At 40.8% G+C, this 24,649-nt stretch overlaps 1 protein-coding gene across 2 annotated transcripts in view; it reads right to left on the bottom strand.

Annotated features, from left to right (window-relative positions):
• Nucleotides 1–24,649, bottom strand: part of PRKAG2 (protein kinase AMP-activated non-catalytic subunit gamma 2) — a 211,409-nt gene that overhangs the window by 165,294 nt on the left and 21,466 nt on the right. Inside the window, exon 1 of one of the 2 annotated variants that reach the window (XM_066201185.1) lies at nucleotides 23,309–24,282. The exons of the other annotated variant lie outside the window; for it this stretch is intronic. The gene's annotated coding sequence lies outside the window, so the exon portion shown is untranslated. Of the gene's footprint in view, nucleotides 1–23,308; nucleotides 24,283–24,649 lie in introns of those variants that run through there. 2 annotated transcript variants of the gene reach the window in all.

Raw genomic sequence — 24,649 nt, 5'->3', positions numbered from 1 at the left:
CACACCTTTGTACAGCCTGGCTAGGGACAATATGTTCTTCAGGTCAGGGATTCTGGGCTTTCTAAGGCACTCTGTGCACGTAGCAACTTTGCTCTATGTAGGTTTTACCTTTTGTAGATGTGCAATAAATAGTAACCATTAACTTTGAATTGAAGCAAGGGCCCACCTAGAAAAGGATAAAGTGGCTGCCTACATACAGGAATGAACAGTCAAAATGTTATCAAAGGTTTAGAAGCTGAAGTACAAAGATCTCTGCTGGAATCAACCGGCTGTTAGGAAAAAAAAAAAAAAAAAAAGGAGGTAAGAGCACCTTGCAGCATTTAAAGTAGGTCAGCACTGCCAGAAAAGAAATACTTTTAAATACATCGTGATGCAGAAACCTGACACCGAGTTACAAATTCACCAGAAAGAATTTGTCAGCTTAACCAAAAAAGAAGTAAATGAGTTTATCCGCTCGATTTAATTTAGAGACAGGCAGCAGTTGGGGCTGAATGTAACGGGTACGAGCCACATCAACACTTGCAGACTGGCATGAACGGCCTAGGAATAGTTACATCCCCAGTACTATGCTGGTTCCTATTGGAATGAGCAGTCAGACTTTCACACTGTAACTAGGGATGATCACAGGGATTTCTGGAATACAGACGGACCATTTCCCGGAGAGCTGGCTCATCCACTCCCACAGCACGGGTGGTTGCCCAGCTCTCCGGGAAGATGCTCCACAAGGCTGGTGTCAGAACAGACACGTTGATTACAGTTAAAGGACGAGCTTTATGTGCATGAACAAGGATGAGCATGAACAATATTATCACTTAAACTTTACAAAATTTAAGCTTAAATTTAACCTAAACTTAATAGGGTCCAAACTTAACAGAACTTAATATAATTTAAACTGAGCGATATTTAAATTTAACCTAAACTTAAACTAGACCATATTTAAATTTAACATAAATTAATCTTAACATTAACAGTACATTAAAATAATATAATAACATTATTCAGACCTAAATATAGTAAATTACTCCAATTAAAAATCTGCTTTTATTTTATTCCTCATTGTGATAGTAGGTCTTTTTCCCATACTGTGATAGGTTTTTGTACAACAAAGGGACGAATAGCTGCTCTCTTCCCTTTAGGTCCTTTAACTGTAATTATGCACTTGCTTTGTGGACATCTGGTCACACGTGGCTGATGTCAGAGCAGACATGTCACACAGGGCTGGAGCCAGAGCAGACACGTCACACAGGGCTGCTGGCACCAGTTTCCCTCTGCTGGTGCTGCAGCTCAGGGACCCTCCCAGCAGAGCCACATCCCCTTCCCGAAATGCTTCTTTGAGGCAAAGCCCCACTGTTCCATTGTGGCATCCACAAGCACAGTGGAAGCCCTGTGGTGATGAGCTCTGAAATAAATGCCATCTATGATAAGAGTCCAGGGTTTATTTAAGCACCATTCTGGATATAGGATGCACCCAGTGAGAGTGAAGTTATTTTAAGATCAAATATTTTATTACCACCACAGGGACTTATTTACAAAAAAACCCCAAAAAACCTCAAAATACCAACCAACCCACTCAAGTAAGAGCATATACAAGTTTAGGTTTTACTTCCTAATTTGGCCATGTAAATAATTATTTAAAATATTTCTCACACCGGAAAGAGAAGTGTGCTCTCAAAGTCTCTCACTGCAGACAGCAGCACCTTAAATACATCATGGACACAAAATTTGCCTAAAGTAAAGTGATTTTCAAGCAATTTGATTTCAAAGAACCCCACTAATAAAGAATCAACAAAAATTTAAAAAATCAAATACAAATTATCACATCAGAAGAAACACTTATGCCAATTTCTGCAGTATTCTGGTTTTAATTTTGCTTTTTGTTTTCTTGGGTTAGGTTTTTTAAAGGTAAGACAAGTTGCACACAAAGCAATCACTGAGCCATGTATATAAAACAGGCTTTTTTCATTTAACAGGTTCACAAAATAATTTAAAAGGGGAAGTCTTTTAAAGGCTGTAACTTTTACACCTTACAAAAAAAAAAGGGTGTAAACTGTCACTCAAATAATTTTCTTCCTACTGTGACTCTGGTTAATAAGAGTAATAATGTGTGTGAATATATGTACATCTATCTGAAAAAATACACACACACACACACACACACGTATGTATAAATACAGACACATGCATGAAAACTACTGTGGCAGGTGAATATTTTTAGTTCTTCCCACTTTCCATGGCCTCCCTGTTACATCTATATTTTAATGGTGAAGGATGACTTTGTGGTTGAGGTTGGCAGGGTACCCACATTCTATTCCCAGTAGATAAATTCCAGCAAGCCCTGAAGGCTGATGGGTCTTTTCTCTCAACCATATCTTGACTAGGTTTGTTTAGGAAGAGTTTTTTGGTTTTTTTTTTTTTTTTTTTTTTTTTTTTTTTTTTTTTTTTTTTTTTTTAATACTTTCAGCATTTTGTAGAACTGGAAGAAAAAGAAATGATCTTTTTTTAAACTTTGTACATTTGACACAATATTGACTTAAACACAGAAATAAAATAGCAGCAACAATTACAACCTACACACAAAGCATCACTTGTTTGATTCCTCACACTTAAGTCGTCCTCCACAGACATCTGGGCTTCCAAACCTGCCCAGAACACCCCAAATTCCATTGGGTGCAGCACCAGAAGATCCAAACCTGTTTTGAGGAGATTCTATGAATTATGCTGAAAAAATAATTAAGATGGCAATCAGAATGTTAATTATGTCATATCAGTTCAAAAGATCAACCAATTTGATCCAACTTTCCCCAAGACACAGAATAGCCCAAGTTGAAGAAGATCACCCTTTCATGGAAAGGGAGCCTAGATGAGATTATCCAGCACCCTGCCCAGTTACATCTTGAAAACCTCCTGGAAGGACCAATTCCATACCTCAAACACCACATTTATATAGTGACGGTTTTAATCACTGTGTTATAGTGCCGCATTGGGTAACAAAAGTCCAAAAAGGCTTTTGAGCTGACAGAAATCCCCCGGCAAGTGCCCAACCACCTCCCTCCAGTTGTCAGCACCAGAGCAGCTTCTGAACAGGAACACATCCCATAAACAGCAGGATCATCTGTTTTGAAGGTTGGAGACTGAAATCTGTTTCTTGGCAACATTCAGTAATTCAAAGCACATTCTTATGTGTTTCATAAAACGTCTTTTTCTTCCTTTTCTAGTACTTTTGAGCCTTTACACAGTTTCCAGTGAGAACAGGGGTGGTGGACAAGGGTCCCAGTCCCAATCTTTGAGTCGACTCCCCACATGGACCTGGGCAAAATTGTGCTTTGCTATGGCAGGTCTAATGAGACCTGATAGACCTAATATTAGATCTACTAATACTTCCATTGATTTATCAGCAAGAATCACTCTTCCACACCAGGCTCTGCAGCCACATTTGCAAAATGCAGGAGTATATCAGTTTAGAACAAGCAGGTACAACCACAACTCTTTATTTATCATGTAAAGGAAAAATCATTAATGGTTGTTCAAAAAACTATGCTGTTTTCATTTCTCCCCTCCTGGCTGTTCTTTGTTGGTTTTTGTTAAGACTACACTCTACTCAGAGGTACCACCTTTTAACAGAATATACAGTAACAAGTATTGTTTAGTGAAATTCAGATATAAAGGTAATAATATTCAGTAAGGAAGCACCAAGAAACCTGAGAAATCATTTGGCCACAACACCAGCATTAAGTATGACAAAGAGCAGCTTTGGATCTTGATCAACAAACAGTGGTTGAGGGCTCAAACAACTCCAGAAAAGCTTCCAACCTTGCCCTTGTTGTTGGATACCTCTGTAGTGCTCCTGCCAAAGAAAATTCTCCCCTGCAGACCAGTAATATATTCCAAAAAGAGAATTTTATTTACTTTAGGATATGTTAATTACTATTTGTGTGTGCTATTAGCAGCAAATTCTTAAGAATGCACAAGTTGTCAGCTATTTTGGAAGAAAAAAAAAAAAATGGAGGAATTGCAGCTACAAAATACTCCTGGGTTTACCCTCTCCTAGTACTTGAATTAAAACACTATGAGCGTGGCGTAATATACCAGCTACAATGTCCTAAAATAGAATAAACATTTCCATCCACGTACAGCTCAAGATATTTGTTTCTCCAGGACCACTGTCTCTCTTGATTGCAAAGCAGCTTTTGAAAACAGATTTCTCAGTCCCTCAGCTTTCCACTCTGACGCTTCTGAAATATGCCCATTTAACAAGGAGCAGGAGGACCCTGGGGACCTCCTGCTGAAACTTTGACAGCACACAGACATTGTAATAAACAGACTCCCACCTCAGCTAAAGCTTTTTTATGAACGGTTTTTCCATACAGAATTCATTCCTAGGTGTTAAGAGTCTGATTATCTACCTTCAGAGCATCAGTTCAGATTTTCACTGAAAGGTTATCAGCAGACACTGTTTCTGGGAAAGCAGTAAGAGAAATATTTCTGACTTGAACCATGCAGTGCAGCCTTTCACTGCATTTGAAGCTACGCTGTGAAGTCAGGTTTTTGTCTAATACACTGACAACATCTCAAGCATCAGTAGAAAAGGAGCTAATTTGGTTTATTTGCTCTAGGGCAGGAAGAAGGGAAGCAGAAAGCATCTGGAAGGAGAAAATTAAAACCCCTACAGCTGCCTGGAAAACACCATTTCAAATGCTAGATTTCAAGGTCACGGAAGGAAGTGACCACTGACTGGACTATATTTAAATGCACTATGCAGCTCAATACTGTGCTTATTTTTAGGCAAGAATAATAACTATTCCCCTTTCTTCTGTACAAACTTATTCCTAACAGGCATCCTGTCCAAAGAGTCATCCAGGGCAACTCCTAACATTGACAGGAGCACAGTACGGTGCTATATGGCTGCCTACAGGAACACTCCTTTATTCCTACCACCAAAGAGATATTAGCAGTGTATTTTCAGAATGGAGTTTCCTTACTCAAGTCCAAGTCCAAGATCTACTCCAGTCAATGATGATCCAGATGTTGTGCTAGACTCTAGACTACATCCCAGCTGAAAGGCAGTCCAGCCAGTATCCCCCAAAATGTCTTACCCTTAACCTGTCTGTGATATTTTTAGCTGTGGTCTTCCAAGCCAGAGCTTGCCCAGACAAGTGCTTCAGAACTGTCCAGAGAAAAGTGAGCACCAGCAGCATCCACTAGCTTATGACATGGTTAACCTTTCTGAACCCATTCCTCACTTCAGTTTTACAAAAATTAAGAGGTTTATCTAACTCAGCGATAGAGTTTGAGCTTCATGTCCTGAAAGGACAAACACAATGTTCTCGCATGAACTGATAATTGGATCACTGGGAGAAGAAAAGGTGATTCACATGCTTGAGGTTAAAACAGATGGAGGTGCTCAGGACAGAAAGGATTTCCACTTCTTCCTTCCTTCCTGCCCCAATGTGAAAGTTCTTTGTGTGGTTGGTTTTCATCTTTTTATGTGTGGTCCCATTTCCAGGGCCACTTCAGAAAATTATCTAACAAATAATTTACTTCCTGCTGGGAAAGTAAATTTCAGAATAAAAAGCTGGTAGCACTCTAGATTACTCCAGCCCCTTTCCTGCAGCACACCATGGTGGTGGATTTGGGTTTCAGTGACACTCTACTGAAGCTGTGACGTGCTCTGGACTGAAGTGGGTCCCTGTGTATGAGGTGTAATAAATGTTCTGCAGATCCTCACAGCATAAAACCTTTGGAGATGGCAACTACCAATGCTGACAGAGGAGCACCTTTTGGAAAGAACTGGCATCAGTCATGGAACAAAAAGCACTTCAGGGATGTATCTCCAAGTTTCTGTCTGCCACAAACATCCCCACAGACACCCTACCAACACGCTCATGGCAACCAGTGCCACTGCACACTGATTTTTTGAGACATTAATTTTGTTGTCCTAAGCAACCACCAGACCAGCCTGTTCCTCCCGATGTAACCACAAACATTCAGCAGCTTAAGCTAAGCTCTCTGACCAATTTAATGTCTTTTTTTTTTTTTAAATTGAGGAAATGAGGTAACAGGACAATGCAGAGCAGTCCATATTGATCTTACCCCACTACTAAATTTCTTCAGTTTATGAAAATCACAAAGAGGTAGTTTCTGGGTCAGCTACTCAGAAAGCTGTACAGCAAGTCAGTGCCTCTAATACTTTACAGAACTATTGTAAAGTCGTAAGCTTGATGTATGGCTTCAGATGCAGCCACATGCTCAAAACAAGGATTGCATCTGAATCTGGTATTTTGCAACTGCTATTTTAACAACCTGTTTTAAGTTGCCTTCAAGCCTTGCCAAATGTAATGAGAAAGAGCAGAAATTTTCCAAAGCTGCGTCTGCCCAAAGAGGAACTATCTGAGAAAACTTCAGCCAAAATATTTAAGCCGTTCCTAAAAAATGTTGAGAATATTTCTATATAAGAAACAATTTTCTGGTGAATTTTAGAGGGGGATTTCCAGCTCCTCCTTGGTTTGGGTCTAAGAGTTATGACTTGGCAGGACAGACCACATAAGGCAAACATTTATGTTCTCTATACAAAAATGAACCTAAATTAAACTATATAGGGACTTTCACGCTTACATTGGACAAGAGCTGGCAGCAGTGGGAGTGACAAACTGAGTTTTTTTCAAATACAGGGAGTGAAATTGTGGGAGATAATGTGGCCAGACTAACAAGTAAGCAGCTGTGGCATCTGAGAATATCTCAAAAGGAGCAAGGGATTGAGAGGGACAGAATCTAATACTTGCTGGACAAGGAGACTGAAATTGAGTTCAAACATCCACAGAATGGAAGTTGGGATTAAGAAGCAGACAGGAGGCAGGGACAGTGCAAAGTGGCTGAAGGCATAGGATGTGAGTGAGACAGCTTTATTGGGAATGGGCAAAAGATACTTCACTTGTGTCCACCTCCAATAGATTAAACAGAATCATTTCCTCCTGAAGAAAGCAACAGGACTGGGTAAACTGACATTATGGGCAGAGTCAGCTAAGACTGAGACACCTAAGTTCAGGTGTCTCACCACAAATGCCCATGTTTGACCTACTGTTTGAATTCCAGGACAGAAAATAGATGTGGAGGAGAGCATTCAGTGGCTGAAACAGAGGTCCTTATTTCCATCTGAGACAACACAGGTGAGGGCACAAGGCTGACATGTGCCACAGCATCTACATGGGGCCTGCACTCTGGGAGAGCACTTCACCAAGCTGCCTGGAGTCCTTTGGCAGAAAATCTGTTACAGTTTTTGACTGACATATCCTCTCCAGAGAGGGGACGGCAGCAGGATCCCAGTGTCCATGAGGAAAGCTGAAGGCCTGGCAGGGTGCCTTAGCACAGCTCCAGTGGTAGCTTACAGGTTTATAAATGGGCATCCTAATGGATCTGCAGAAAAGAACAGAATTGGAGTTGGACAAACATTGTGTCCAAACTTTCCTCGGCTTTTGAGGCACTGACTTTGTAACCTTACCAATATTTATTTCAACACTTCTTGCATGTTCTTATATGAAAGCCTTATATATGAATTTGGGCTGGGATAGCCAGAAGCATCTGATGAAATTCAAACAAATTTGATTTGTGATGGTCCATAAAACAGCACTAGGCATACACAATGCACAGCATGTTCCCTACAGATCAGTACCTTTGCCAACTAAAGCAACCCCAGAGATGGTTTTCCTAACCACTAAAGACAAATATGCTTAAACAAATGGTTTATGAAATCCAATATCAAGGCACTGAGAGCAAGGCCAGTCTAGTTTGATTTCTCTGCCTCCTGTTTATCTCTCCTTGAGGAATTCAAGCTGAAAAGTCCTTGTGTAACTCGTGAAGACCAAAGAGGAAGCTCAAAGCACTGTGAAAAGGTTAGTGAAGACAACAACTGGAAACAGATACATGCTTTGCACTATGTTAATCATGAACAGTTTTTGTTTGAAATCTCAAACATCAGCCCAAGCAAATCAGGCCCCAAACCTGATGCGGATATTTGGCAATCACCAATCTCTGTGCAAAAGAATAAAGAAAACCCTGCTCTTTGTACTGCTGTTAGAGCTGTTTACTTTCTGGCGTGAGTTCGCAGTTCCTGAGATCTTAGAATAAGTTCTGTAACCACAGAGCTGCAAAAGCTTGAGAACTGTACCAGACCTTGGGCCAGCAGTTCAACAAACAACTACAAAAGAAGAGTTCAGATCTTCAAAGAGAAAGAGGAAGGAAATCAGCTGTAAGCTAGCTTATAAAAAAAAAGAAAAAAGAAAAAAGATGCAGACGATTTATCGCTCACCAGTTTACCTAAGAAAAAATCCCAACAACCATGAGCCTGTGAGACTAACTGTGAGAGCGAATGGAAGCTGAAATTTTCCCCCTCAAGGGGACACAGTATTTTTTTCAGCAGGGATGGGACATGTGGACCTTCACAGAGGCACTAAAGGACAGCCTGTCCCAATCCCTGTCCCTCAGCCCATCACGCTGAGCAGCACCAGGTGCTTCTTCAGGAGTCAGACACATCCCAAGTTCTCACTGAAATTACCTTCTCCACACTCAGGGGACTGTGATTTCTATCACACACAGAGAAAGGTTAAATCAAAGCCATCTCAGCAACCTCAGCTTTTTAGGCCCAGTCCTGTAGCTGTACAACATTTCAATAAGAAGTACACAGCTCCAGAGCAGACCCCCTAAGTGGGAATGCAAAGATGCCCTTGGGGAAAAAAAAAATCCATAATATCCCTAGGATAATGCTACTGTGTCATCCTAAAACTACTAACATCTAATATATTTCAACTGACTTTGATAATATTCTGTTGCTATTTCTTCTAACCAAAACTTTTTGATTTGTTGCTTTCACTGAAGGAACAAGATGAGATTAAAAAAACGGGCAACAGAAGAGAGAAGTATGGGATCCCAAGACAAAACAGGAATAATATGCACATATTACAGCATGATTACATCTCAGTGTTGTTGCCATGTAGATCAAGCCTATGAGATAAATTTTGTTCCTCAAGGGCTGAAGTAAGCCAAACACCCCAGTAAAGTTGCAAATGAGAAAAACAAGGCAAAATCCCAAAGTTACCATCCATAGCCACAAAAACAAGCTGAGAAAAACACGTCAGACACCCATGTAAAGCTGTACAGGCATCATTACTGGCCAGAGGCTGAGCAACTGAGATGTGCACATTTCTTGTAAGAGCTACTAAAGGAAGTGACAATGTATAATTTAGCCTATTTTTCTCTGTAGGAATGCAGCATGAGCAAAGGAAAACATGATTGACAGCCCACATATAACTCAATATGTTTCACTTAGGAGATCTTAGAGCATTGTAATTAGTGAAAAACAAAATACATGTTTTTGCTGAAGAGCTGTCACCAGCTCAAGTCACAAGAATTGCACTTTCAGTTTGAAAGAGTGCAGCATTAGTTTAGAAAATTCAGTTCAGTGTTATCCCAAACGACACTGAGCTTTGCTAGGGAAGGAGCCAAGAAAGCCCAGAATGACCCACAGCAGACCTCCCAATGACTGACAACCCTCAAGCATTGTTTGCTAACAAATATCATACATTAATATCAATAGCAACCCAGAGTCTGTATTACATTGCCAACAACATCAAGCTCCACAGGTCATGTTTCCCTTCTGATATCCATGAATATTTTTGACCACAAATAGTATTACATAAAACTAAAGAAATATTTGTATCAACTATGGCAACTAAGAACAACTCCAGGAAAAACATCCTACCTTCCTGTAGTACCTCAACACCTTAAAATGGTAATTCAGTTCTCTTTGTTTATCCTACATAGTTGAAAGGTTTTTGAGTAATTCCTAAATAATGCCACCTTCAAGCCAAAAAGATCTGAATTCTGGAGCCAAGGCAGCCCAGCAGACAAACCCTCAGGGTGCTGGGAGCAGAAGGAAACTCTGAAGCCAAAATGCTATTCAGAAGTTTGAAAATAAGTTAGGAATTTCCCCCAGAAAAGCTCTGCAGCAAAGAGGCCTGGCTGAGCAGCCGGCTGCCGGGGAAACGTGAATCTGGACTGCTCTTCAAGGGCCAAGGCATTCACCTGCTGCCAAGGAGCAGCAGGTCTGCTCCCATTCCTGAGCTGCCAGCAGGCTGAAGCAGTCTTTGAAACACACAGGGTAATTAGCATGAAAATGAAAAGCAACAAATTCAAAATGTTATGCAGATGGAGGCAGAAAATGGCCTCAAATTAGGATTTTCCAGGCTGCAACTGATTTGTGGCTTGTTGTTCAATTACTCTGGGTTTATAAGATCATTACTATAAACATACTCATTAAGCCACTGCAAAATGTGGTGAAGCTGCTCACCTGGTATTCATTTCCATGGAATCACATACAATATTTGTAGGCCAAAGATTACCATCAAAGTTCAGAGAAATGCTGGCGGGGTTAATAAGGAGTAACATTCAAATAAAACTTCTCACGCCCATAATTCTACAAACACGTTTCAATTCATCCTCCCAATAGCTCCATCAGGGAGACAGGGACAAATGCTTCTCCTATTTAGGAACTAAGGAAAGAAGAGCAGAGAAAGCCATTCCTCCAGAGTCACTGCAGGAGCAAGCAGGAGGTAAGAAGCTTTAAATCTTTAGTCACACACTCGTTGGCACGAGTGTTGGATCTAGCCAAGCCCTTCTCTCACCACAGCTCCCAGATGTGAGGAGAATTCCTCATTGCCAGCACTGTGTCTGTGTCGGTACTGCCGACTGAAACTCCAACAGGAAGACATGGAAATACTTCCTAATGAAACAGTTTGGCAGCGAGGAGAATTAAGGACCTATTCTCCTTGCAGGCTTGGCACATAAGTCCCATTAAAGTTAACAACAGATATGAGACTCATGTGCAAGGGAAAGTGATTAGAGCCTTAAATCCAATCAACGTCAGGTTTGCCACATTGTTCCACTTCAACAACTTCTTTACTGCCCATGGTGATGCTGCTTTCCCAAGCAAGTTTATTTGTACTTACATTTTCCTTTCTGTGACATTATATGTTTGGTGTTGCTGCTAACAGGGCTGCCTCTACAAGGAAAAATGGTCACACCTGAATAATTGGGAAGGTGAGGATTAGGGACTGTTACAGAATTAAAGTGTTAAAAAAAAAAAAAAGCTAAAATAAAAGGTCATAATTCAGTGAAGGCTGAGAAACTGCCCAGAGGGATGAATACGTGGATGATTTTGGAAAATGGCTTTTTGGGAATCTTTTTGATTAGCAAGATGCTGCTTTCAGAGCCAGGATAGCTCTGCAGTTCAGATCTCACACACACAAGCAGTTCAAACTGCTGTTCAAACTAACCGCCTAAAACTGGGCTTTGTTTCTTTGTTCATTTGAACCAAAAATAGTCCAGGGAAGGACTCCACAGTGACCGTTGGGCTCCACAAACCCCACTTTACCCACCTACTTAGCACAGGACTGCTCTCCTCTCCCATGCTCACCAGGGCCCCTTCCTAGGTTTGTTTCCATCCCAGACCCTCCAGGTCACAAATCAGTAGAGTCTTTCCAAGACCCTCACTGTGTTTACCCGTGAAAACTTAAAAATGGCACATTTGTTATTACTCAAACCTTAAAAAATAAAGCAACTCAAGAAAACATTGTCTACATACAGATGTGGTAAGATGTCAGAGCAGAGAATATTTCTAGAGATGTGTGATGTGTTACATGACAGAACAGTCTTAGATTGGCAACAATAACACAAAATAATAATAAATTATACAATGTTAGTTCATTTTCAAGCACAGAAAGAGAAAAAAAAGGGTGTCTAGAAGCTTCTCAAACACTCCTGTTTCCAAAGAAAATAATGCTCTGCTCTCCACCAACATGAGAAGCACTTTCTGCCCACTCAAATAACAGCCATACTGTCACTTACGTGGCCACTGAGGTTTGCAGAGAAAATCTTTCATTCTTTTTTCTCAATTTCTATACAGGCAGTAAACAAAGGCTTCCAAAAATATATGTGGAAAAAAAAAAAAGTTACTGCACTGATGTTTTCTTCACTCAGACTGGTACTTTCAACTATCTAAATGATGGAATTACAGAGTAGAAGGCACAAAGTTATTCTGTAATTTAGGGTTATTTGGGGGGACCAAGGAATTGTTGCCATACGACAGTAAGATAAATATCTTACACAGGCAGGTTAAAAATAAATCTACAAATAACAACTCCCAAAAACTAATCTAATATAATTTGAAGCAGCTTTTAAAAAGTCCGTGAATCAAGAAGGAAGGGTAGATGTGATATGCCTTGGATGATATAAAACTTATTATGCTCTCACACAGCACACCCTTATAAGCAAATTAGAGAAATAAGGTACAGATAAAAAAATCACAGCGAGAGTGTCCCCTCTCAGAAAGCTCTGAAAAGGGGAGTTAGTAACTTATCACTAAGGCTGGAAGTCTGCTGCACACCATCAGTGTTGGTCTGGTTATAGGCAGTGCCTTCTTTATCATCTGGATAACTGATTTGAGAAGATACTTCATAATAATGATGAAATAATTTTATTTAGACTGCATGAGGTTTCTCAGCTGTTTTAGGGACAGTAAAAGCAACAATGTGATCTTGCAAGCCAAGAAAAGATCCTCATCCATGAAATGAAACACTGTAAACTACAACAGGTTAGAGAAAGAAGGGAGACAACACATAAATATGAAGCAGGGAAGAGCTGGCTATTAGCCAGGCTGCTAAAAGGGAGAACTACTCGAGGATGAGTCAGTGACATGAAACTGCAAAAAAACCCCAAATGTATCCAAATGGGTGCATTAGGAAAGCTGTCAGACAGCATTACAGGCAATTTTCCCACTCCATAAGACTTCTGTGAGTCTAATTTTAGATCCTGTTTGCCCAGAGCATCTTCAAAACAACACAGTGCTCCAAAATGGAGCAGTCCAGAGAACCAGAGGAACATTATAACATACAGTCTATGTGTTGATAACTGGGGTCTCCAGACTAGAAAAGAGAAGACAAAAAAGAAACATGTCAATGGTCAAATACTCTCCATGGTCACTAAGCCAAGAACAAAGATAAATTAACTTAATTTGCAGGAAGTAAGATTTAGGTTGGACAGCAGGGAAAGTTTCCTGTCAATATGACCACAAAGTTTAAGAGACAGCCAAGGGATGCTGAAGAACCTGCTGCCTCGGGAGGTGGTAGATCTTTCTAGTAAGAGCTTCTATCAAAAAGAGCTTAGCCAGAGATGGTCTGATAGCTTTGGAAGCTGCATCTAAGTTTTGTAGCATCCCACACCATTCCACTTTCATGCAGAGGGTTGTCTTGGATAAGGGAAATTGCAGCATTATCTCCTCTTCCCATCTGGATTCAGCAGAGGCAGGGCCAGGATGGGAGAGTTGATTGTGGAAGCACCATCTGCTGCTTTAGTAGGCATTCCCTCTTTTTATTGATCCTACTGGATTTTTGTGACCTATCTGCCATCCATGGCCTCAATCCAGTCCAGCTACACCTTTCCTGCTTTAATGCAAGAGCCTGGACTGAGTGATCTCCTAAGATCCAGAATGGGAAGCCACCTTCCAGAGAGTGTGTCACAACAGTAGGGCTTAAGACCTCGGCTTTGATTTCATAAAGGCTGAATCCATCCTAGTCTCGATTGTTTTCTTCCACGACAAACAATCATGAACTATCCGATGATTCACAGCAGGAATGAAATACAGTTTTTGCAGCATCAGATCTGCTTCCCTTCACCCCACAAAACAAATGGAAAGAAAAAAATATATTTGAACAGTCCTGGTTTTAAGTGTCTCAAGAGCCCTCTCACATGCTGCAGTCTTCAAGATATTCTTACAAGAACAAAATTTGTAATTTTTTTTTTTTGCCTTTCATTCAGTGCTTAGGTATTCAATTTGTGGTACCAAACAACATTCCACAAACAGGACTCTATGCAAAAGTCTACAGTTTTCAATAAATAACATAATTAACAAAGAAAATAACCCCTAAAGCAAACACATATACACTGATAGCCATTCTTGCTCCTTCAAACACATCAAATCCACTTTCCCTGTGCACTCAGAACTCCAGGTGAGATTGGTGGACAGAGGGGGTTAGGCCATCCTCTGCTCTCACAGCGAATGGGCAACGTGCTGCAGGTGCCAACCTTTGTGTCTCAGATCCTCTTGTCTGGCACCAGAAACATGGCATTATCTTAGCAGAAACTGTACCTGCCCTCCAGCAAGACCCAGGGATCTTGCTGGAAAGGAAAAAGAGCTCCAGAAAAAGTGCAAAGTGCAACTCCCAAACAGGTCAAGTAGATTTTCTGATCAGATCTCTTTTTTCATGCTGTATTTACACTGCAAAATGCTCCAAGCAGGCTAAGATCCCACACAGGCTGTTCATCAAACACTTCAACTACCTCTGAGCATTCTTGCAAAACCCAAAAGCATTTTCCATTTTGTTTCCTAAGAACACAGCACAAAGAGTGCCCATAAAGTCGTCAATCACAGGTTCAAGAGCAAAAAGCTTCCTGACTCATTAATGTTCCTCAGCCACACACCCTTCGTCATCTTCTCAAGGATTATGGAATGGGCTGAAGACTGGAGTTGGAAAAGGTGAACTAGCTTTCACTGCACTGTAACTCCAAGTCCCAGCACTGTCCTTGTCTGCTTTGCTGTTTAAGAATTTTTCTTCACAAGCTCTCTGGGTAACACTGCTGAAAGCCCTGTTCCACCACAGTGGGCTTGCTGTGAAAATATTTATATAATAAAGAGTTTCTGAGAGTGCAAGGGTGAAATATGACCCTGGCATACTATGACATTTAATAATTAAGCAAGTTTTGGAGTTTTGAGATATAAAAACACTGCCCTGATTGGTATCAAAGTAGTAAACACTGTCTTCAAAAGGGTTTTGTTACAACTGTAGAAGTGAAGAAATAGAATTCAAAGCAGCCAAAAATGTAAAGCTTCCATTTCAACACAACTCTTTATTCCTTTTGTTTTAGCTGGAGAAGCACAGGCACGGTACAATGCCCAACCAGCCATGCAGCAACCTGTCCAATTTATAGCAGTGCTTGGCAATTTAAGATTTTCCTTCAGGTGCTGACAGTCATGATGCAAAAGAAAAGCCACACGACTGATTATAGCCTACACTCTCTGAAAAGACAAACTAGAAGAGAAATGGGGGGGGGGGGAAAAAGTCCCTGAACCTTCCTGTTTGGCTGTCATTTGGGAGCTAGACAGAGAGATTATGTTGTTATATGTCCATCTTTCTGTCCCTGATTCCTCAGGATGACAATAAGGAAAGGCCACTGCAGTGACAGGTCAGGGCTGGCAGTCATGACAGCAGGACATGCTTCCTTTGGCCCCCAATTCCCAAATATCAGATGCAGATTTTAACTCTCAGGTTACCAATGATGGATCTCAGAAGTGGTACTGAGCCCATGGTCATCCTCTTATTTAGAAATGTGGCCTTATTTCAACCAAACAAATTTTGATTCGCTGATTTCTAATTCTGGTCATCTCTTGATTAGCAATTATTTTCTTGAAGTAGTTCTTGGGTACATCACTAATGCATTCTTTTGCCCTCAACTATATTGACTTCTATAGAAAAAACACATTACTTCAGAAAAGTTAGGAAACTGGGTAAAAGTCTTCTGTCCATTTTTGGGGGGAGGGGAACAAAAACCAGGTTTACAGTCTGAAACTTTCTGTACCAAATTTGAAATTTTAAAATATGGGTCAAATTTGCAGTGTAAAGAGCTTTAATTATCCTTTAAAAACACAATCTGTTTTCCCACAGTTATCCTATACTGCAATATACAAGTAACCAGCCCAATTTTTCAAGGGATGCTGAGAAAAAGAGAAAAAAATTTCACCACAGCCACAGAGCCTGACAATTGCTGGAGGCAGGTTACCAGACATAATTGACAAATTATTTCACCTGCTATTGCAAATCCTACATTCCTAAGTACTTTAGACAAACCTCTTAATCCACCACTTGAAACAATTCCCAGGCTGAAACATTCAAATCAAAGTATTATATAGTTAACCCTCAACAAAGAAAACTCAAGGCTTTACAAAGATGTGCTCTACAGCAAATTCAGCTGGAGTCAGATACTTGCAAATTCACTCAAACATGACTGATCTGCAAAGGCAGAGGTTTTTCTTTTAAGAAAAGAACTAAAAGGAAATGAACAGTTAAAAAAAAAAAAAAGATAAAAGTCACAAAAATTAAGAAGGCACAAAGAAACAGGAACTGTCAGCTGGTTATTTTTAACAAAACCCAAACCACCAAGGTACTGCTATACGGTAAAAAAGGTAACTCATTAAACTGACAATAAAAATAGATTAATACAGCCAGAAAGTTTTCCTTAACTGCTTTAAAATTAAAATATGTGTATATGAACAAGGTCAACAGCAATTTTACTTGTGAATTAAGATGTTGTTGTTGCAAAGTACAAAATCTTTCCCAATGTACGTTACAATTCCTCGGTCCTGGAAGACTTGTATTATCAGGCCATCAGGTCAGGAATTAAGAGCTGCCTCTGCCGCTGATATACCTTCTGATTTTTATTAAAGTAAAACAAAAATCCAGCTTTCAGTCCTGGGTAAATAGAGAATTTAAAGCCAAAATGCACTGGAAAGACAACCTGTGTACTGTCACCTGATAATTTATAGTCTGTTTTAGACAAGGATTTACTAATGCTTATTTAAGGAGATCTGTGCATGATTCAAAGTCATACAACAATTCAAAGGGGAAGGAATTTTTAAGTTTTAGACCCAGCTCCTACAGAAAGCAGGGTCAACAAGGATCTTCAACCAGGGTGCACAGGGCTTTGGCCAGTCTTGTCTTGAAAATCCAAATATTCGTAATCTTTAAGATCTGAAAGAAACAACTCCTTTTAAAATTACACAGGAGCTCTTGTCTCAAAACAGTGGTTTTGTGTGATACTCCTCTATTTGTCTCTGACATGGAAGTACTTTATTTATTTATTTATTCATTTATTTATACTGAACATATTTTTATATCACCTTCTTTCTTTTCGTTCAGCAGGCTCAAGACACACCTGCAGTCTTAAAAATCCCAGATGTTGCATTGATGATAGAGTGAAATTCTGGGGCTATGTAAGCTGAAATGGAATTTCCTCAGGTTTCAGCAGAACTGGTCATTGGCTAATGGACTCCAAATATGCAGAGAAAAACCCCCAAACTCCAATTTTTACAAGGAGCTATTAGGGTTTATAATTTTATTCATTTTAATGGGACAAACTGTGTTTTCAGCAGCCTATCAGTTTCTTAATCAGCAGCTGAGCCTAAAAGGCATTTCTCGAAGATCTAAAGCAGGACTGTGAGATCAGAGAAGAGTTCAGGTTGGAAAGGAACAACATAAATCTTTGTCCCAAACACCAAGTTTTAAACGTGGTTAGCTATAAAGTCAGACAAGGGGTTTAAAAAAGACTACTCTCATAGCTTCAAAGTGACTCTACAAACATCAAATATTTCAGAAAAATGGGGGCGGGGGGGAAATGGTTTTTAATTCAATCTCATCTCAGGTTTTGGAAAATACGGTTTGGAACGTTTCGTTTTGGTTACGCAGGAAAACAGACATTATTGGGTGGATAGTGAACTGTTTTGGTGTTACATAACACATTGGTTAAAAATCCATGTGACTTCAAAGGGAGATTACACAAGATTATAGACCTAGGGTGAAATTCTGGCTCTGATTAAAATCACTGGCAAAAATCCCACTGGCTTAACCACTGCCAGGATTCTGCCTCTAACGTGCCCCTGTTTTACCAGGCAAAGCCACACATGCAGACCCAGATGTACCTTACAAGTACATCTCTCTGCTACAATGACACTTGGAAAACTTTTTGTGATCTCCCTCAGAGCTCTGTGGGGATTTTCCTTAGTTTTAAGATATTCTCTCTTCCACTGTAGATTTTTCTTTCTATACAAACTAGGAAGATTGCGGATGTAAACAAAAACAATGGAACTGTCTGGGAAAAAAAAAGCTGTGAAATGGATTTTCCTGTAGTTTTTGAAACTGTGGCTTTAGAAATAGCAGGGAATACAGAAACCTTCCTCCCCCTTCACTGCCTTTTCCACTCCTGGTGAAGCTGGAGTGACCACGGTCCAACTTCAGTAGTGGCATAAGGGTGGCATCCTGACACAGAGGAGCTTGCAGAGCATCCTTTAGAAAAGTACCCTGAGACAGGGCAGACCTGATCCGGAGATGCAGATCCTGAGTGCTGAGGTGGCAATATTGTTCACACATGCATTTTATCTGCATATCCACATTCTCCCTTTTAACATCCGCCTGCCTTTACCACAGGGATGCTGCCAGGGGAACAACTCCATGACTGAAAAAAACCCCAAAACAGTCTAAAAGCAATCACTGGACTGTTCCTTGTGCCACAGATAATGTCTCACGTGGAGACCAGCAGCCCAAAGGCAGTCAGATTAAAAGCAAATTCTGATCCTGATTTTTACAGCGTTTCCTCATTCCCCCAGACAAATCCTGCCTGACTGTACCAGACTTCCCTGCACCAGCCAGTTAATGAGCACGAGGTGAACACCTCGTCAAGTGATCAACACAGCAGCAGAGAGCCAGCCAGGCACCTTCCACGCTATCTGACAGGAAAGCACCTGCAGCTGTCAGTGCACAGCTGAAAACATGCACAGCACAGCCCCCTCGGATGCCGTGGGGAGATGCCTGCTCTTCCCTGCAGGTACAGAGGCGATGCATTATCATATATTCTCCCTTGCCAGGTAAACCCAAGGCATCCTGCCTCATTCTGGCAAAAGGCATTGTTGGAATCCGTCCCAACAGCACCATTTGTTTCCCTCATGCTTTCAACACAGCCCTGCACTTCAGCAAAAAGTTCCCCCACATAAAAAAATGAACCTAACATTCATTTACAGCAGAAATGTTGTGACAGTTAACTGTGTAATGCTGGTAGAGGCCTCTGAAAATATAAATCACTCCAGTGTTGAAATTTTAACCTTGATTATTAGTGCTTATGCAGTGGTTAGGGCTCGCAAAGGCAAGAGGAGATTAATTATAACTTGTCCCAAAAGCAAAATAGGAGGAAGTGGAACACCCTCAGTTTTGCTTTAATGCAAAAACACGGTCACTTAGAGCAGCCTGAAGATGCTGAGATCACTGAGCTCATTAATGAGGCAGTGGCCAAGGGTGCTGCAGTGAGCACTGAGCACTCAGCCCACAAGAAAGGGATCAGTCAGCTCCTGCTCTCAGCAGCACATGGACCAGCTTCACAAACGTTATCAACTGCTCCTTCTCAGACTAGCCCAGGGACAAACTTTAACATGTACACAACTGAAAAGCATCAACTCAGGAAAGAATCTCTTCCCAAAACCACAACCCTGCATTTTGTCATAAAGTTTGCTTTTTGTCATCTGCTTCTGTCAGGAACTTAACCCTGGAATTTAGATTATTGTTGCTGTGTTAAGAGAAAGTATCAGTCTTCAGAGCAAGATTTAAATGCAAGCAGCGTGCCCTTCTGTGACCAATGTAAACACTGCACAACTTCTGCCCTGCTGGGCTGTGGAAGGAGCAGGAGAGGCAGCTGTGGCTGCAGGGTAATGGGTGCTTTATTCGTGTGTGCTCTGAACTGATATGGAAAACACAAGTTCTCTATGAAATTACACCTCTTGTAATACTGGAAAGGTATAGAACACAGCATGTGAAATACAGGCAGCACTGGTGTTGCTTTTAGAGAAGTTAATTGTCTGGTTTCTCCAAAAGGCCTGAAGGATCCACAGGTTGTTTTCTTTTTCCTTCCCAAAACAATCAAATCACAGATTTACATCTGTCACAGGCCTCTTGCACTATGATCACTACTTTCCAAAAGCACTGACATCCATGCACGTCATTGCCCAAACAGGTGAAAGACCTAAATAACAAGAAAAATTAACCCACTGCTGGCAACAAAGTCAGTAACTTCTTAACTTGGTCATATCTCCCTAAGGAAGGCAGCACTGCACTTTAGAGGACCTCAATTCAGAGATTATCAGAGCAGTTTAGACACCTCTGCAAGTGAGACTGTGGTTCCTGGAGGAGCAGAAGGCGGCTATTTTTTCAGCGTTATGGGGATATTAGCTTAGACCTCTTTGGCTGAACACACTGTATGTGCTAGTCAGAATTAACATGCTTGATTCAACCACTCTCTCTTTATTTGGATCCGAAAGTTCACAAAAACAGCAGGGATTTTTTTTTTTTTTAATCTTGCTGCAGATGGAAATTTCCATACTACAGTTCTGCAATAACTGTAAACAAGAGGTTTCAACACCATCAGATCTTAACCTTTTATAAGAAGAGTGGCTGAATTATCTGTAGGGAGGGAGATCAGGGAAATCCAACAAGAACTTTGTGCAAAAAGGAGGAACTGAGACTGAAAGCCAGATTTCTGCTGCTCCCCATTTTTAAACTCCAAAGAAGATGAGGCAAAAGGCAGGGGGGAGGGGATGGAAAAAAAAATAAAAGGTTGTTGACTCTGCAGAACTTAAAACTTTATTGTTAAAGTCTGCATCTGCTCCTTAATACAATACAATATGTTAGTTTTCATTTGAGAAAGTAAATGAGTCATAGGAGAAAAGCCTCTACAAATGCTACAGGATATCTCCCTCTCGCACACCTCCTAGTTCAAGACACTTCATAGACACTTTCCAGTACTGGTTGACCTCGATTTTGAGCCATGACATCCAAAACACAACTTTTTGAGTTTTTTTCATTAACCTGAGGAGTGAACAGGGATGGAGTTTGCTTCCTAAAATACAAACTTTCTCAACCACATTCCCAGGCTGCTGTGAGGGAGAAGCAGCAGTTGATGCTGAACTTCCACATCCATGCTCCATATCCCTCCAATCTGCTGCACATCCTCGAGATGCAGTGGCTCTGCTTCTGTCATACCTTTAACAGATCGTGTTTTCACATGTACACAGGAGAACACAGGGTTTCTACATTTCCAACCCTTGTCCTCTGCACAGTAGTTGATTTTTAAGCTACTTCATGATTTGCCTCAATCTTTAGACATCAATAGAGGGATTGAATGTTTCAAGGGTGTATTTACATAAGCAGGCCTAAGTTATCTAAGGAACAAATTGTCCCTGCCACACCTCACCATGGCAGCAGCCAGGCAGATTAGCTTTGTTTTCCCTCCAAGGAAGAATAAAATAAAATAATAATAAAATAACAGTTTTTAAAACCCCAGTATCTAAACATCGAACAAGTTTCATGGTGATTTGGGGTTAAATCCCAAATCCCAGGTCTTCCTTAAGGCTTAAATTATAAATCAAGTGCAAAACTGCCAAAACCTTGCGTCATATCTAGCAAACACAGACACATATTTCAAGTGCAGAAAGAACATTTCAAACCCTTGAAACACAACCAAACTGGTTAACAAACCCACATTCTCCAAGCAGAGATGTTCTGGTTCATGACTCCTGAACTTTGTACAGAGAAGTGACCCAGCCTTGTGCAAAGTAATCTCCATCGGAGAGGACTTCCCCCAAAGTCTCATTTGACCATTCCCACCTTTCATAAACTTTACCAGACTCATTTACTGACTTGTTTATCAGGCTATTTTCACAAAATACTCTCGCTGTGCTGTTACAGCATCTGAACAAAACCAAATGTTTAGATGTCCTTCCATCCCATTTTGGCCGCCAAGGAACTATCATTTGCTCTCTACAGTTTCCTATCCACTAATTAAAGAGTGCATCTCATCTGCACTGCACCATTAACCATGCAAACCCAGTCAAGCACCTGTCACACTTGTGAACTGAACTCTATGAAGCATCACAGCACCAATAAAATCAGATATTACGCTATCCTTCCAAAATCAGATGAATCTTCTTCCTTAGAATGGTTTTTCAGTTTTGGTGGTAGTGAGGTTTTTTGGGGTTTTTTTTTGTTTGTTTGGGGTTTTTGGTTGGTTTTTTGTTTGTTTGTTTTTCTTAAACCTAACAGGAGGGATTTGGAAAGCATGGTTTCTATGAGTGCCAGTCCCTTGAATTCCTGTTCAAGTTTGCAGCCTATCTATAATTTTTGATTAATATCTACTTGACCACTTTGACTTACTTTTGAGTTCTGCATATCATACTGGGCCTGGTTTTAGTAACCTGGCAGCAATACCTGTAAATTAAATTTTGTATTTTTTTTAGCCTTAACAGGGATACCTTTTGAGACTCTATTTTTGTTTTTTAAAAACTAACAAAACCAGTGGCACACAGGAAAATGGCTACTTTCATACATTCGTGAGCAGTGACTATGGTTTGCTGCTGAATTATTGCATAGATTGGAAAACACAGCTCCGAGAAAAGATCTGTAATTGTTTAGTGGTTGGGCTGCTGGCAGAATTCCCTGCCTGGGGCTGTTTTTATAAATAGGCCTGAGGACAAACAAACAAGCTACTAATAACAAGTCGACTATTATGTTTTGAAGCAGCCCTGCTTTGTGTTGTCCAGCACACGAGAAGCTCAGATGGCAAATATAGCAAAATCCATGGCAAGAAGCAAGGATAGATCATGCCCACGTCAAAATTTCAGTCCGCTAAAATAAACTTAATCTGGGGGAAATACCAAAATACACAAGGCTGTGTATGGCTGTGCTGTGCCAGATCTCCATTTCCAGTATTACTAGGTATCGTTAGGAAATGAGGGAAAATGGCTCCGTAACAGGCATCGCCTACTCCAGAAATCCTGGTCAGTTCCTCAAGTCAGCTAGTCTTGCTTTTTCCACAACTTCTTTTCACCATGTCCTAATCAGAACTACATCAACGACCTGGAATTATTCAGAGCATCCTGTTTGACTCTGAAAAGTTCTCAGGTATATCAGAAACACAGAGGTATCTCATCACAGGTATCTCATCCTTTACTGGAAGCTTCTCATTCCACGGATAATCTGATGGCTACTTTACCAAGAGCAAAGGTCAGATTTTCTGCCACCTCTACTTCAGGCTGTTCATCTAATCTCATCACACTGCAATTTTTTTTTTTCTTTTAATGTTTTCTGAAGGTAATTTAGAATTCCCAGCTAAATACTCAAACCTATTTACTGGTTCTTCACTACCTTCCCTTGAGAAAGACATTCTCAAGGATATCATTCTCTGCTATTTCATATACTTCCTTCTGTTTCAGGAAATAATTACATCAGTAGAAGATATTTTTTACCTTTGGTGTTGGAGGTTATTTGTTACCAATCAATGGAAGCCAGGGGAGTTTATAAGGGAACAATCCATCCTGATGCAGTAACTTTCCCAAACAGTGCAACTAAAGTAAAACAGCTTGGAGAAAGGTGAGGAAAATTAGGGCCCTTACCTTTTACATTTCTCTCCTGCTGTATATGGGTCTTATCTCTGTTATGTGGAGGATGATCTTCACCAGCCTCTGTTGGCCCTGGCTTCCTTGACATAGACATCACAACCTTTCTGACTGCTGCCCATCTTCTCTGCTAAGCTTCCTCTTGGAGTGGCTTACTTTTTCTTTCCAGAACTCTTGGTTTTCCTCTCTTTTGTCTTTTGTATCCTCCCTGGAGAGCGCACTTTGTCCCCACGACCCTCCTCAAAGACTTAGCAGCTCTCTTATCTCTTTATGTCATTCAGCATTAGCAGCTTAGCCCTCGAAAACAAATCCTCTTTTTTTTTTTTTTTTGCTGATAAGAAGAGCCACTTATGCTCTTCCTTCCCCTCAGTTTTCTTCTCTCTTTGGAGGGAAGATCTCTCCAGTGCTAACACCACTCCATGTGGTGACGCAGGCAAGAACATGAAGTCCAGTGGACCATGTGTAATTGCTACCGAGGTGAGCACTTTCCCGATAATACCCAGAAACGATGGAGTCAGCACGGATTAAGGAAACAACGAAGCGCTCAGCATTTATGGCAACACACTGACGCATTTCAGGGTGCGTGCTGCAGCCCCAGGGGAGGCAGCAGTAACATCACCAGCACAGATGAAAGGACTCTAGGTAGTACTAAAAAAAAACCAAGATAAAACAATGCATTTTCCCAGAAGAATTTTTTTTTTTCCCAGAAGAAGAGTTATATCTCTCCGGTAGAACATTGGTCCTATTAGAAGCAAAGCAGAAAGAGGAGCTGGTTGGAATAACAGGCAGGAGCAGCAGCTCATTTCTCTCCAGAACCACGAGCCACACAGACACAGTTCCCTTGGCACAGCAAATGCCCTCCCTGACAGTGCCCGCATAAATCAGCTTCACTGCCATGAGATGAAGTCGTACTTAGTTGGATTTTGTATGGTCCAGAGTCTGCAACACAAAACTATCATTGCCTTCAGCAAAGCTTAACTTGTCCCACCTCCACAGGATGGTGGTGGGGTGGAGAGACACCAGCATCCTCTCCAGGGAATCTTGGCAGCTGAGCCAAAGGATATGCCAGGCCAGGGGCTGGGCAGGACCTGCTCCCTGGATAAATGGACTACTACAGAGCTGTTCATCCAGCAATTTTGCCACAAGCACTAGATCCATAAGAAAAGGAAAACCCCCGAACTTTCCTAAAGCTTAAGCATTACCGAATCAATTATCTAAACATTTCACTATGTAAGTTTACATACATGCAAACAGCTTTGTTCTTGAAATCCTGCTGTTTCTCACCAGGTATTTAACAGCACAAGAAAACCTTCAGAGCACCTACTTACACAAGAGGGG

Source organism: Chamaea fasciata, unplaced genomic scaffold (assembly GCF_029207755.1).
Source record: "Chamaea fasciata isolate MVZ Bird 193981 ecotype frontalis unplaced genomic scaffold, bChaFas1.0.hap1 SCAF_1, whole genome shotgun sequence".
NCBI classification, from domain to species: Eukaryota; Metazoa; Chordata; class Aves; order Passeriformes; family Sylviidae; genus Chamaea; species Chamaea fasciata.
Note: the sequence above shows the minus strand (reverse complement) of the source record. Positions and strands in the feature narration are given on the sequence as shown.